We start from the raw sequence: 17026 nt of genomic DNA on the forward strand, positions 1-17026 counted from the left end.
TTCATTCAAAAATGAACTGTTTAGTATCTGGATTTAGCTGGATTAGCTGGTCCACAAATTCTTTGGACGGACTACCAGAGAGCAGAGGACAATCCGTATAATGGAACTTTCTCAAACTATTTCCGGTCCAGACATATTCTCTTGTCTCTTCACACTTATGAGCTACAAAAGGGAGGACTTGAAGCCTGCTGGCAAGTTTGCAATGTCTTTGCCAAGAGTCACAAGTGCCAAACAATGACTAAGTTACGTGAGCATCTTGCTTTTGCATTTAGAATTACCTGTTTCTCAAAGCTAATTATTTATCCCTTCCAGCCCTACAGGACTGCCAGATCACAAACTGTTGGAAGAAAATACCTCATTAATTCCTTAAAACCCATCAAGGACAAACAAAATTACAATTAAGTTAAATGACTTGAGGAAGTTCAAATTTTCCCCCCTGTTTTCTATCTGGTTTTATACTTTGGATAGTGGCACATACTTGAACGCAAGTTTCAAAGTTTTACAGATAGACACTGGGGCTATGCCATCAGGATCTTACCTTCTTAATGCCAACCTTCCATTCTGTCATCATAAAATAAGGAAATTGGGATTAATTGTATTCTGGTTTATGAATTCTCTAGGACAGTACTTCTTTCTTATCAATCCCTTTTTATGTATTGAATCCTTCAGGGAGCTCAGAGGAAGTTCACCATGCCTGACACTAGTGAGAGAGCTAGACACTGTGACAACCCTTCCTTGTTGTAGGTAAATTAATGTTGTCATTTTTTATTTACGCTAATTTCCCCTTGCTACTTGAAAGATTCTTTTTGAGTAAGAGACATATAAAAACACAGCTTTAAAGATGCTTCTGACAGCCCGATTCACACTAGAAACATGCTGAGAGAAGCAGTAGATAGAAGACAAATATGCAGTCCCTGAAATAGTGCATCCTCAACCCTGTTTTGCCATGAACTGATATGGCAAAATGGTTAATTTTTGTTCTGAGGGGACATTTTGACATCCCATAGGGAAGTAAAAATAAAAGTTCTGTATGCTGGTATAGAAGTCAGATTGAGAAAATACTTCAATATTAATCTACTACTAATTAAAAAAATACACCGTTGCTAAGTGTTAGTTTTTGCAGAGAGCTCAGGCTTGCTAGTAGCTTAGCTTCAGTGGAAGATAGGAAAAAAGGAAAAACTACTTTTTTCCTACTTATTCTTCTGGTCTTCATGTAAGTATGATTAAGATCTTTAAAATAACATGTAAATTTTCAAAATGAGTTAACTGACGAAATGTAAAACTTACTAAATTGTAATACTATATTCTGGTTGTTATATTGGTTGTTGGAAAAGATTTGATTAAATATAACAGAGGATAGCTGATAGAAAGAAGAATTAAAGGAAAGTATCTGCATTCAGTCAGTTTTCTTTAGTATTTTTTGGCACCATGGTAGTAAATGACTCCAATAGAATGGAAGCAGGTTGTATGCATTGTCTTGTCTGCATTCCAAATTCACATTCACAGGTGTTTTTTTCTACTGCTTTTTCATTAAGATTACCTGACAACACAAGAAAACAAATCTTGAACTAGAAGTGAGTTATGTTTGTAGCTAAATTGTTTGCTTGCAGCAAGGCAATGTGTAAGATGCGTGTGATTCTTACCACTTACGTTGCTTGTCCACTTCAGCCCAGTGTAATTTTAGAAGTGTAAGTAAAAACATGTCAGTCAGGCCTACTGAGGTAGATGTGAATCAGAACTCATTTGAGGAAAGAAAACAAATCAAAATAAAGGAGAAATGAATGATAGCTTGAAGGATTAACATCATTTGTATTTATTTATTCCCAGCTCTAATAGGCTGCATGTAAAGACAATGTTAAGTGCTGGTCTGTTTCTCTGCTACAGTAAATTCCACAAAATACACATATTACTTAAGTATATTCTCAGTCTTCCCCTGATATATATATATATATATATATATTTTTTTTTTTTTTCTCCCAAAGCCAACATTTAAGTCATCTTCATGTTCCTATATTGCATCACAGTACAGCTGGATCAGAGAACAAGTACAAACACACAAGCATCAAATCTATCTGTTTTTCCAAAGAGTACATTTTAAAGTGAATCTAGAGATATTACATTCAAAATATAACTTATGATTAAAAAAAAAATCTGAGCATGCATGTGGAAGAAACACTGACAGAGGATTCTAGTTGTCTCATTAGCAAAAGTTTTAATCCAAGACAACTGTTTAGCTAGAGAGCTTCATATAGTTCTAATAAATAAACAAAATCCAGAAGGAAGCTATTTTCCTAATAAGACCTTGATCCTTTCTGCTTTTACAAAACAGAACATTTCTTGCTTTGCAGTAATCATAGAATTCTGTCTGCAGTAATCATAGAATCATAGAATGGTTTGGGTTGGAAGGGACTTTATTTAACTCAAAATTTCTTTACAGATCATATCTATGCTGATCTAAATCAAAAATACACTATGCTATGTCTTAGAATTTTCACTGTCCTGGTTGCCTAGACTGATGAAATGGTTGACAGGCACTTTATAATTTCTGTTTACACACCCAAGTTCAATAAATACCTTGAAACCTGTCAGTAAAGGATGTGGAGAGGCAAGGAATCTGAAACTAGCTCTGATATTTACTTTTGTGCTCTGGAAGTAGTGCCTCATATTTATTTTCATGGAAACTACAATGGATACAAAGAGCACAATAACACTGTCTCAGATACAAAACAGTGTTTTTCAACACAGTCACAACTATTAGCTATGCATTTTCAACAGTGATGAACAAGAGCCTGCATGCTGCACTTGTAAAAATCTGCGCCATTGGAGGTAACCCACAGATGCTGTTGCCACTGCTGAAATGCACCACCCACCACTACACTGTCCTCACATTCACCATTTCGTCTCCATAAACATTCAGCAAGCACTAATGAATGTCAGTGGGTGCAGTTTTTTCTGCACGGAGGAATTCCATATCTTTACTTTATCTACAATTCCATGTCAGACACTGTTTTGTCAGACTGCCCCTCTGCTGGCACCTACCACACGGCAACAACATGTAATGGAGTAGAGGTTCAATCTCTATTGCCATACAACAAACATCTGCACCTGATGTTTTGAACCAATACTATAAAATAGATGACATTATTTTCAGAGCAGTCCTTGCACCTGTAGTTATGGCCCTTATCCCAATATTTCTGTGATTTTTTATTTTTATTTTTAAATAACAACAACAAAAAATATGTCCTCAATCACAGAATTGAAGAGCTTGGAAGGAACCTCTGTGGATCATCTTATCCAACTCATCTCTTAAAAGACCATCTCATTCAACTCATCTCCTATAAGAGATTCCCTGGAGCAGGTTACTCAGGAAACTGTCCAGGTGGGTTTTGAATATTTTTAAGCAGCATCGTCAGTTTGGGGAACATGTTCTATGTTTGGATCTCATACATATGCAACATACATACATCCACTGTACTGCTAATAAAAATCTGGTCTTCACTTGAGGGGCATCTGAGGACAGATTTGAACATGTAAGTCAAACAGAAGCTTTCATATTGGTGGATAAACTGTTTTCCATGTTTAAAATACTATTGATAGCAAGGAAAGTGACTTTTATTAGATGAAAGGGGCAACAGAGTCCTTAATGATGAGAAAGCACTCTTCTAGAACAAGACAGCTATAATTTAATAGAAGCAATTGTCAAAAGGCCTTTTAATTATAAGAACACAATATGTTGTTTCACATTACTTTGTGCAGATATGAATAAAAAAATGAACAGCAGTAATGTAAGACACTTTAGGCGATTATTGTCAGTGTGCCTGAAAATGAATTATAGTATCTCTTAATAAATTCATTATTTAAATTTTTCTCTTAGAATACAAATTACCATCAGTATTTAAGAACTTATCCAATATACAAATCAGTCTATGTTATTTTAAACAATTTGAAAGGGCATCTTATTTTCTAGAAGAAATTTTAATGGTATATAATTTTGCCCCCTCTCAGTGTTGCAGCTCTGATGTACTGAATGGGTAAGTTAATGCTCCAAGGGAAAAAGCACATAATAAGCCCCTTTGAAACAACTGGAGTAGAACTGAATAATTTCTAGTTTAATTACATTAATGAGACTTTAAGGGACAGCGTAAATAAGAATCACAAAGATCTTATAACAATGCTTTTACCATATCTATTTGGAAATCCTTTTTATAACTCTCAAACTCATGGCATCATTTTCTTGTGATCAATAGCCTGCTGATTTCTATCATTTTGTATCAAAGGCAGAATATAATTTGCTTCATGGTAACAAGGGAACAGAGAAAACAAACAAATTAAATTGTAATTATCTAACAGTTGTTTTGAACATACAGATTTGATTCCTATCATGTGGAAAAACAAAATATTCTGCTATGGAAGCCTATATTTCATAAAATTTGGAGTAAAAGTATTTCACTATAAGTATTTGTTTCACAGTAGGATTGAATTGTGCCCATTGTCCTCCATGTGTATGGCTCTGAATGGACAAATTTGGCCTCAGCTTTGTTTTACAGAGTAGCTTCTTCTATTCAGGTGAATATTTTGATTTTAGGACATGCATTCTATACTATTCAAAGCATGCTGTAATGCTACTCAAGGGAGGAAATGTCAGCTGTTACTTACATTAATGTTTTATACATGATTTTAGGTCAAACTGTTGAAAGGCCACTAGATTAGTCTAATGTAAATTGATAGAAAAAGTCACAATTTGTATTTTTTTTTAAATGAAATATATAAAGGCAAACTTTGTAAGCCCTTTGTAAGAAAAGGAAAGAAGGAAAGGGGAAGGGGAAGAGGGAGGGGGAGGGGAAGGGGAGAGGAGGGCAGGGCAGGGCAGGGCAGGGCAGGGCAGGGCAGGGAAGGGAAGGGAAGGGAAGGGAAGGGAAGGGAAGAGGGAGGGAAAAGGGAGGGAAAACGGAGTAGAAGGGGAAAGAAAGGAGGGGAGGGGAGGAGGGGAGGGGAGGGGAGGGGAGGAGGAAAGGAGGGAAGGGGAGAGGAGGGGAGGGGAGAGGAGGGAGGGGAGGGGAGGGGAATATATTGAACCTATATTGAATGTAGGTTTTTTTAGAATGTGTGAATAGAACTATTCAAATTTCTTTTAATCTTTGTCTTTATAAACTATCTTGCTGATTGATTTTATCCTGACTAGAAAAGCCTTACTAACTATATAGTAATTTTGTCACAAGATTTTAATTTCCAGTCAGACAAGTCCATATTATAATACACTGTGTTTTCTTACAGTTTGACTTTGTAACTATAGTTCTGGATGCACAATCCTTTTACTGAAATATGAAATATCTTTATCATTGTTAACTTCAATTTGAAATTCCGTACCAAGAGGTATTCTTGGTGCATTGATTTTATGTAGGTTGTTTCAAAAGTGATATCTCCTATTTATTTCCATGGAAACAACAAGAGCTACAAAGAACACAATAACACTACTTGATATAGTAATTTCTGAGCTACAAAATGCTATTCTTCAACATAGTAATCACCAGTAGCTATGCATCTTGACCAACAATGAACAAGAATCTGCATGCCATGCTTGTAAAATCTGCATGGCCTAATGAAACACATCTTTCACATTATTGTCACTGCTGCTGAAACACACTGCCCATCACCTCATTGTGCTCACATACACTCTTAGGTCTCCCTAAACATTCATCAAGTATTGATGAAAGCCAATATGTACTATTTTTTTCTGTATGGAGGAATTCAATTCTACGTCTTTGATTCATCCACTCTTACTTGTCAGATACCATTTTGTCACACTGCCCTTCTGCTCCCATGTGTAGCACAGCAACAAAATGTGATGGAATATTAGTGGGAAGATTCAACCTCTACCATACCACCACCATCTGCCTCCAACATTGTGGGCCAACATGATAAAATAAGAGACATTACTTTTAGAGCAGCTCTCGTTCTTGGGAAGGTTAGTTATTGATATTTTCTGATTGTTCATTGATTGTGTATCAGATTTTTCAACATGTTATAATAATTTCCTAGGAATTTTAATAGCGAAACCTTTTTCACATGTTTTCAATTAAAAAAAAAAAAAAAAGTGGCACAATTGACACAATTGGCACACTGCTTGTTTTATATTGGTGCCTTTTTTTTCTTTTTTTCTTTTTTTTTCTTCTCTGTTAAAAAGATATGACAAACATATAATATTTGGATGTCTATTCACTACTACATAATATTTCATAACTCCTTAATATATATTCAATTTTTACTCTTAAAAGCTCAACTCATTTCTTTTCTGTTTTAATTGTCCTCTTTCTTCAGACGGCATTTCATGTGCTAAAAATGTAAAACTAATTTTAAAAAATCTTATACTTCTCTGAATTCAACAATTTCTTTTTTGCTACCTTTGTGACAAAAAGATACGCAATTGTATACAAATCTTATAATTATTTATCTTAAAACAAAACATCAACAATAAACACCTAGATGTCGTTTCTGAAAAGCTAGAACCCTATGAAATGTAAAGCAAGACAACAAAAAAGCAGAAATAAAAACTGAGCAAAACATATGAACATAGACAAAGATAAAAAGAACTTCTCACACAAACATGTATCTTAATACTGTAGAACTAAACTGTTTTGTCAAATGGTAGGTGAAAGTTCTGTGATAAATGTATTAGGCTGGCATATGAACATTTTCTACTCCACGCATCTGACATTTATGAAGAGAAAAATGTCAACAATCTTGAAGTCATAAGAGTTAAAGCCTACCAGGCAACCTAATAAATAGGTAAAAAAAAAAAAAAAAAAAAAAAGATTCTAAGTACAGAATGAATAATTATTGCAGGGAAAAAAGTAATGTTGAAGAGTTTGTGATAATAGCATGTTTAAAGATTTGTGCTTTTTTAAGGTATCTGTTCCATAAAGTTCCTATGTTGCTGTGACAGTCATGCTAGAAAATTAATATTTTTGTAATCATAAAGTTCAAAGCAGACAAATGAAGCAGTTTAAAAGCAAAAAAATTGTTTATAAATATCTCTGGTGTATAATAAATATTTAAAACAAATAGATGAGCAATTTCAAAAGTGAAAGTGAAAGGTACGTTAAAGGCTGATATCTGAACAGTTAAATTAAATGTTAATTGTAGTAGTTCTTAAAATAACGTTTCAGAATAGATTTTGATAAAAATTAAGTTAGAACCACAAGTTACACAGGCTAGCTTAAGAAAGGACTTGTTAAAAGATGGCATATTTGCTCACTTTAAGATGAATTTGGGAGATAAATTCTTTATGAAATTTAGTATTTCGTTAACAAGTTCATATTCAGTAAATTTAATTTTGTCAAGCAGTATAATTACAGTAAATAAAAAATGAAAAAGTATGCAAAAATATAAACAATTCAGAAAGTTGATGATCTTAAACTTTTAAAAGCTTTAGATAATGTCTATTTTGTCAAGATGCAATGGAAAAGAATATGATTTAATTACATCAAACAGAGAAATATGTTACCTTCAAAAAAGAAATACAAAAAGATCACTAGTTATTATTTTGGTCTATGAAAATTTCCTTTAGCACTGACACAGAAAATATCCAACCATAAATCTTTGTCTCAAATTTCTCTGCAGTATCTCTGTGACCTCACTCTCCACTTCTTCTCTTTGACTTTTCAGTCATGTTATCTTTTGTTTTCATTATCATATTACCAACCATATTACCAATCAGCCGTATTACCTGACACCCTTTTCCAACTCTTTTGTTCTAAATCAAATGAATAGTCCCTCTTCTACATTTCTCATTTAGACTTCGTTTCTGTATTAGTATCCTGGATCTGACAGAGGCCATTTCATCACACAGTGATTAATACAGAAAGGATTCTTGCAGTCCTAAAATAGATCATGTTCAGTAAGAGAGAGCCTTAGGGAATTTTTGTTCCCTAAGTTCAGCTGAGATTTTTTTGGAGGCATAAAATATAGCTAGATTTATCTATTTTCACTTGCAACAGACATTCATTTCTCATATATATATCATACAGTATATCATTTCTGAAATCCATGCCACTACTTTGAGGGAGTGGATAGATTTCATATCAATAATGCCCCTAATGTTGCTGCTGATCACACAGACCAGGATATAAAGCCAGAAAGCACCATGCATCCTGAAGATGTAGTTCATCCCTTCAATCCTCAGTGAAAAGGATTAAAAGGAATAAAAGACAAGTCTAAGAACATGTGAAAAAGGATGTAATTAAACAGTGATTAAACAAAACAAGGCCTGGAATTGGGTTAATATCAGGGAGGAGTTGTTTGGGTCTAATTGAGAAAGAAAAGAGAGCTGATTTCAATAAATACTTCAAAGATAAAATATCAGTCTCAGTTCTTTGCTACTATAGAGCCATATGGCCATATCATGTAAATGCAATATGTTTTGCCTTGGATGAGTCTCTTTAAATTTTATGGTGAGATGTACATTTGCTTTAGTATATCTTTATAGCATATTCATCTCCAGACTCAAGAGCTATGCTTGAACTAAAGTATATACTTTGAAAACACTTAAAATTAAAAAAAAAAAAGATACATATCTTATATTCAGTAATGGTTAGGAAATTGACTGACAATTCAGAACATTCTTCATGATCTACTCTAATAATTGAATACGTTTATTTCTGAAAATGTACATGATTTTTTATGCCAAAGATTGTAATTCTAGCCAATGGTTTTAATTAAATTGCTTTGTGATAGACTAAGAAATATATCTTAGCATTTTATAGACGCCGTGTCCAAGTTACACTATTTCTCTGAATTAGTAAGTTAGGTAGAACAAATTAACTAAGAATTCCATATAATGACATGATTTTCTGATCTTTTAGTTTTCCATTTGCTCTTCTTTAAGTCCTTTGTTTCCAGTTTTCCAAATGCTTCATGCTTTGTGGATAGCAATGTCTTGACATTAGGTGCTCAGGTCTTGCTGAGATATCCCAGAATATCTCATGCAGAAATCTGTAAAACAAATACTAAGATAGGCACAAAATACCTATAAACTACTGTGTGTGTACAAATGCACCTATCTACAAAAAAAGTCTAGAAGGCATATGCTAGAATCATGTGATTTCATTCAATAAAGAGGAGAAAAGTGACATAAAAATGAGTTATAAAAAACAAAACAAAACTACACAAGACTGAAGTGAAAAAAAAAAAAAAAGACAATTTTGAAATTCAGGAGTTTAGCATGAAACACAAGAATGATGCAAGTAACAGTGTGAGAGAGGATGACCAGCAACAGCTGCACTGAACAGTAACAAGGAGTTATAAAAAGGCTTTGGAAAAAAGCCTTGTTTCTTGAAAACAAATAGAAAAGCAATATGAAAAATTCTAATGCTTGTAAAAGAAGGAGAGATATTGTAATGTGAAAAGGAAGCAGCCAAATCAAGTCTGATGCTGTGGGAAGTGGCCCCAGCATCACCACCTCTGTTTAATCCTGAAAGAACACCCCCTGGGGGGCACTGTAGTACAACCAAGGCCTATCTGCACAGATCAGCATGTGAGGAATCCTTCAGGGTATGGAAGAAGGGAGGAAGCTGGAGATCTGATGTTGGAGTCTCTACATTTCCCACAGGGGGAAAGGGAGAACATCTCTGGGAGGCTCTGGTGATATCCTGGAGATGTAAGGTATGTACACCTACTTGTGTGTGTGTGCCTGCAAGTGATGTACATGCAAGTGATTAGAAGTTCTTGGGTTTAATTATAGAAGGATGTTTAGAAATATGCAGCTGTTTCTGGATGTGGAACTAGGGAATCAAAGGTCTTGTGTGGCTTTAAGGTCTTCTTGTGCTCAAAAATAAGGATGGTGTGGACAGGAAGAAGGATGATGGCCCTGACTACTTAAAATGTCTTAGTTGTATCATATAAACCAGACCATGCAAAGAATTTGCTGTGAAAATCCGTAGATATCTTCCTAGAGGCGAAGGTCAGGTAAATCCAATATGGTATCATTGTGGAAAATGTCTTTTAAAACAAGAGGAATAGTATGAGAAAAAAAACAGATGATCGATATAGTTAACTTTGTTAGTTATTGATGACTGCACTTCAAGAAGGAACTGAAGCAGGAAGCTTAGCTTTAGAAGTTGAAAGAATCTGTAATGTCTATAAACTGAGGAAAACATACTAGAAATAGGCTGCTGAGAGTTATGCTACAATGGATGGGTCCTCAGCAGACTCCAGTGTTAGCAGAGGTGAGAGGAGGCAGAAGCCTGAGATTATATAGAGGTGAAAGGGAGAAGAGAAAACAGGATTGAGAAGCCTCAATATTAATTCTGAATGAGCACTAGGATCTGGAAGACATAGAGGTATCTGGGAATCAGGTGGAGATAAAGATGATGAGTGGAATTGGCTCAAACAAACTACGAGTTTCACTGCCAGGCACAAAGGTAAAGTGATGAATGACTCAGGTCATGATTTCTCCCAGTTCACAAAATTGTATTTGAATAGTTCTGCTGTTGTTACAGTTAGCTGATATCAGAAAGCAGTGCTCTGATATCCAGAAAAGACAGGATAGTACAAGATTTTCTTAAGATTTTAAAAGAATATATTCTTAGAGTTTCTATATTGGTCTTTTTTTACTTCTTCAATGCTATTCCAAATTTCAGTAACTTCTTTTTTTCGTAGCCTAATTATTTTTTTTAATGGGTACTGAGAAAATAAGTGTTCCATGTGACTTCATTCATCTGTAGATATTTTTTCTAAAAAACAAAACAAAACAAAACAAAACAAAACAGATTCAATTGATAATAATATTCATAGAAAAAAAGAATCATCTGCCCATGGCTTTTTTTTTTTTTTTTCATTTTCTCCAATATCTTGTTCTTCTGCTCATCATGCTTACCAAATAATTCTTTCTAGCATAACAATTATTTTTGTGCATTAGAAAACATATGGAATTTCATTTATTCATACATATACTATTTATTATTTATTCACATTTATATTTACAGTATTTTTTCCCTTAAATCACTAAAGAATGCCACAGACCTATTTAGCAACCATTAGAGTACCATAATATTGAGTTAAATACTAGAAAAAAATATAACTGGTGAAGTGCAACATATTACAAAGTTGTCTGAATAAGCAACTTTCAATGGTCCATGAAATAGACTAATTTTTCAGTCTTCACAGCAAATCCAAAATTTTCAGATTTAGATAAGTGCTCTCTAAAAACATACAATGAACCCTTCTAGAATTAGTAGCACTTTACTTTAAAGGAGTGGGGGTCAATACATCTTGAATTGTCATTGAATAATAAGTTGTGTCGAGTGCAAAAATGGAAATTTTTTTTTTTGGGGGGGGGGGAAAGACTTTTCTTCCTTCTTTCAGATCCAGAACTTGTCAAATAAGTTGTTAATCTGCTTCTGTTGGATGTTTTGAAAATCAAATGGCATGAATGCACATCTGTATTATCTAAAATTTCTTTCATGGAATTTTAGCGACAAAAAAAGTGAAAAAAGTGAAAAATAATAATATATATATATGTTTTATTATATATGTTATTTATATATATATACTCATATATAAGTTATTTATAAACCTGATAACACTAATGTTTGTGTTGCTATTGAGCAGTGTTTACAGTAAATCAAGTACTCCCACTGCCCTGCCAGAGAGGAGGGTGGATGTGTAGCTGGAGCTGGGTGGTGGCACAGCCAGAACACTTGATCAAAGCTGATGAAAGGGATATCTCACAACACATGGCATCATGCTCTGGTAAAAGAACTTATAGTATTAGTGTTCCAAAGAAAACATTACACTTGGTAGTCCCACTTTCCTTGAAGTGGTTGAACATCTGTCTGCTGGTGGGAAAGAGTGAATGAATTCTTTGGTTTGGTTTGCTTGTACACGTGGAAGCTTTTGCTTTACCTTGTCAGTTGTTTTTACCTCAAACTTTAATATTTCCAATTATTTCCTCCATCCCACCTGAGAAGAATGAGTTAGCAGCTGTGAGGTGCTGACGTGCCTTCTAGGTTAAGCCACAGCACTTGTGGCATTCCTTTCTGAAGTTATATGCCTAACAGAGGAAGAGGAAGAGGAAGAGGAAGAGGAAGAGGAAGAGGAAGAGGAAGAGGAAGAGGAAGAGGAAGAGGAAGAGGAAGAGGAAGCCACTCTTTGGAATCCACTCCAAAACAAACCTTCATAGAATCACAGAATGATAGAATCACCAAGGTTGGAAAAGACGTTCAAGATCATCCAATCCAGCTGTTCAAACACCATCAATACTTCCCCAGTAAACCATGTTCCTTAGTACTAAATGTTTCTTGCATACCTCCAGGCATGGTGACTCAACCAACTCCCTGGGCAGGCTGTTCCAGTGCCTGACCACTCTTTCGGAGAAGAAATTCTTCCTTATATACAACCTGAACCTCCCCTGGTGCAACCTGAGGCTATTCCCTCTTGTTCTATCACCAGTGATGTGGGCGAGGAGGCTGATTCCCACCTCTCCATAAACTTCCTTCAGATAATTGTAGAGCATGGTAAGATCTCTTCTGAGCCTCCTCTTCTGCAGACTAAACAATCCCAGTTGCCTCAGCCACTCCTCATACGACTTGCACTCCCAACCCCTCACCAGCTTTGTTGCCCTTCTCTGAACACACTTCAGGGCCTCAGTGTCTTTCTTGTAGTGAGGCACGCAAAACTGAACAAGTTCTTGAGATGTGGCCACACCAGAGCTGAGTACAAAAGGATGATCACCCTCCTGCTCCTGCCGTCAACACTATTTCTGAAGCAAGCCAGGATGCCATTGGCCTTCTTGGCCACCTGGGACACTGCTGGCTCATGTTTAGCTGAGCAACTAACACCCTCTGGTCCTTTTCTTCCACACAGTCTTCCAGCCACTCTATAGGGTTGTCTGGGATTGTTGTGGACAAAGTGCAGGGCCCAGCACTTGGTCCTGTTAAACTTCATCCTGCTGGCCTCAGCCCCGCTATCCAGCCTGTCCAGATTCCTCTGAAAGGCCTTCCTACCCCCCGGCAGATTGACACTTCCCCACATCTTAGTATTATCTGCAAACTTACTGAGTTTGCACTCAATCCCCTCATCCAGGTCAATAAAGATATTTAACAGGATGGACCCCATACTGACACCTTGGGAACAGTACTTCTGATTGGTTACCAGTTCAGATTGAACTCCATTCACCACCACTCTCTGGGGCTGGCCCTCCAAACTTTTCTACATCTAAATAAGAATCTGAAGGAAAATGTATCAGAATGGTTAACTTTGGTACTAACATTTTATACTGTTTGAAATCAGTGTTACATTTTCCTTACTGTCTCTCTCTCTCTTCCCCCCCGTCCCCTCTTTTTTTTTTTTAATGTATTTTTTAGAGCTATAACTTTGTCGGTGGCTTGGAGAATACTTTTATCTAGTCTTAAATCTAAGACATAAAACTGATCTAATTGATCTGCTAGCACTTCTAGTTTGTCTCTCGGTCAAATGTCAAATGGCTTTCTATCTGACTTGAGGCCATCTGTGGCCTACTGTACTTACAAAAATCTCAAACTATTTGAGTTCTTAGCACTACCTTCAGATACAAGTTCAATGCCTGGCATATTTTATTTGTCCATTTTATCATCTATGCTTATTTCTACTAATGTTCTTTATAGTCACAAAAATAAATCCTTTCACTCTTTGATATTTATGCTCTTTAAATAACTGTACATTCATCAACTAAATAACAAGAACTTTTCCCATCTACTCTGTTATTTAGTATAACTGCTATTAAGATATGAATATTTTCAAAGAGATCCAATTCACACAAGATCATTTTGAAGGAAAATAGCATATTTTAATGTGTGTGACAATATCAGTCACAATATCAGCTGAAATATGTACGGATAGTCTTCTAGGTATTTTCATATAATGGTGTGGAAATGCGAGAAAATGTGTTGAAATATGGTTGGCAAGATGAAGCAACGTTTTACAAGTAGATTTAACGAAACATAAGGTGTTGAACTTGGGTCAGGGAAATCCCAGATATGTGTACAGACTGGGAGAAGAATTCATTGATAACAGCCTGCAGAGAAAGATTTGGGGGTCCTGATGGATGAAAAGCTGGGCATGAGCCATCAGTGTGTGCTTTCAGCCCAGAAGACCAGCAGTATTCTGGACTGTATCAGACAGAAGAGGAGTGGCCAGCAGGGAGAGAGAGGTGATTTTCCCACTCTTTTCTGCCCTTGTGAGGTCCCTTTTGGTGCACTGTGTCCAGGCCTGGGGCCCCCAGTACAGCAAGTATGTGCAGCTGCTGGAGCTGATCCAGAGGAGGACCCCAGAGTTGATCAGAGAGCAGGATTACTTCTCCTATGAAGACAAACTGAGGAGGATGGGCTTGTTTAGCCTGGAGAAATGAAGGCTCTGGGGAGACCTCATTGCGGCCTTCCAGTACTTAAAGGGAGCTGATAATCTGGAGGAAAATCAGCTTTATACATGAGTAGATGGTGATAGGACAAGGGAGAATGTCTTTAAACTAAAAGAAGTGAAATTCAGCTTAGATGTCAGGGGGAAATTTTTCACTGAGCGGATGGTAACGTGCTGGAACAGGTTTCTCAGAGAGGTTGTGTATGCCACTTCCTGGAGATCTTCAAGGCCAGGTTGGATGGGGCAGCCTGATTTAGTTCCTGTCTTAGCAGGTGGCAATCCCGGCAATAGCAGGAGGTTGAAATTAGTTGATTTTTGAGGTCCCTTCCAGCCCAAGTAATTCTATGATCAAGCCTTTTTAATTACACTATTTCAGTGTAATACAGATGGCATAATTGCCATCTCTCATTGCAATCATGGAGATGTGGTGGGACAGCTCACATGACTGGAATGTTGTCATGGAGGGCTATGTGCTTTTTGGCTGGCGAGGTGGGGTGGTGGTGTTGCTCTTTATGTGAGAGAGCAGCCAGAATTTATTGAACTCCAGAGAGGAGTGTGTAGCAGTGGAGAGCTTGTTGATGAGAATCAAGGGGAGGGCTGCTATGGCTGACACTGCTGTGGGGGTGTACTACAGGCCCCCTGACCAGGAGGAGGAGGTTGATGAGGCCTTCCATAAGCAACTGGAAGTAGCGTCACAATGCCAGGCACTGGTGCTTATGGGGGACTTCAATTATCCAAATATTTGCTGGATAAGCAACATGGCCAGTCACATGCAGTCTAGACGGTTCCTGCAATGTGTTGAAGACAACTTTCTGATGCAGGTGGTAGAGGAATCGACAAGGGGAGGGATGCTGCTGGACCTTATTGTCACTAATAAGGAAGGGCATGTCAAGGAAGTAAAGTTTGGGGGCAGCTTGGGTTGTAGCGACCTTGAGATGGTGGAGTTCAAGATCTTGAGTGGAAGAAACAAAGCGAAAAGTAGGATTGCTACCCTGGATTTTAGGAGAGCCAACTTTGATCTCTTCTGGGACCTACTTGGAGCTATCCCATGGGCTCGGGTGTTAGAAGGTAAGGGGTCCTCTGAGAGCTGGTCAGCATTTAAACAGCTCTTCTTCCAAGCTCAGGATCGGTGCGTCCCTGTGAGCAAGAAATCAGGAAAGGGTGGCAGGAGACCTGTGTGGATGAGCAAGGAGCTTGTGCACAAACTCAAAGGAAAGAAGAAGGTCCATGAAATGTGGAAAAAGGGTCTGACCACTTGGGAAAAATATAGAAATGTTGTAAGGACCTGCAGGGATGCGACGAGGAAGGCTAAAGCTCGCCTGGAATTGAATCTGGCAAAGGTGATAAAGGATAATAAAAAAAGCTTCTTCAAGTATGTTAACAGTAAAAGGAAGACTAGGGAGAATGTGGCTCCCCTACTAAGTGAGGGCGGTGTTCTGGTAACGAGGGATGCTGAGAAGGCGGAGATACTGAATGCCTTCTTTGCTTCTGTCTTCAGTGAGAAAGCTCTCCCTTGGGAATCCCGGACCCTGGAGGTTAGTGAGAGGATCTGGGGAATGGAAGACTTCCCTTTAGTCAGGGAAGAGGTGGTCCGAGAGCACCTACGCAACACCAATGTTCATAAATCCATGGGACCCAATGGAATGCATCCACGGGTGCTGAGGGAGCTGGCGGAGGTGATTGCTGAACTGCTCGCTGTCATCTTTGAGAGGTCTTGGAAAATTAAGGGGATGCCTGAAGACTGGAGGATAGCCAATGTCACTCCAGTCTTCAAAAAGGGCAAGAAGGAAGATCCAGGTAATTACAGTCCATTCAGCCTCACGTCTGTCCCTGGAGAGGTGATGGAACAGCTTGTGCTGGATGGCATCTCCAGACAACTGGAAGAGAAGGAGGTTATCAGTAGTCAGCATGGGTTCACCAGGGGGAGGTGATGCTTGACCAACCTAGTGGCCTTCTACGATGTTGCCACTGGCTGGGTGGATCGGGGGAGAGCAGTGGATGTAGTGGCTTGATTTCAGCAAGGCGTTTGATACTGTCTCCCACAACATCCTTATAACAAAGCTGAGGAAGTGTGGGATAGATGAATGGACAGTGAGGTGGGTTGAGAACTGGCTGACTGGCAGAGCACAGAGGATCGTTATTGGCGGTACAGAGTCCGGTTGGAGACCTGTAACTAGCAGTTTTCCTCAGGAGTCGGTGCAGGGATCTTGTTCAACATCCTCATCAATGACCTTGATGAGTAGATAGTGACCACCCTCGGCAAGTTTGCCAATGATATGAAGAAAGCTGCTAGAACTACAACAAACTGTACATATAGTTTGGGGACTCTACAAAATTGGACAATTTCTCTTAAAATTTGCAATAAAAGCTGGATTATCTTGGGTTGAATTGGTGAAATTACCGGCATTATTTGCGTTTTGAATTGATACAAGATGCAGAGACACAATTAATCAAAAGGAGCTGGTTTTAATTTCCATGCAAGCATTGAAGTATAACCCTACAGCATTATAGAAGATTTACAACTATATCTCTAGATCAGAATTTTACTCAAAAGAGAATGCAAATGTCATCTAGCATGAATCGCTACAATTTTGCAATTCTAAACTGAAATGTTAGCACACTAGGTGAGAACATT

Source organism: Meleagris gallopavo, chromosome 1, assembly GCF_905368555.1.
Source record: "Meleagris gallopavo chromosome 1, MGAL_WU_HG_1.1, whole genome shotgun sequence".
Taxonomy (NCBI): Eukaryota; Metazoa; Chordata; class Aves; order Galliformes; family Phasianidae; genus Meleagris; species Meleagris gallopavo.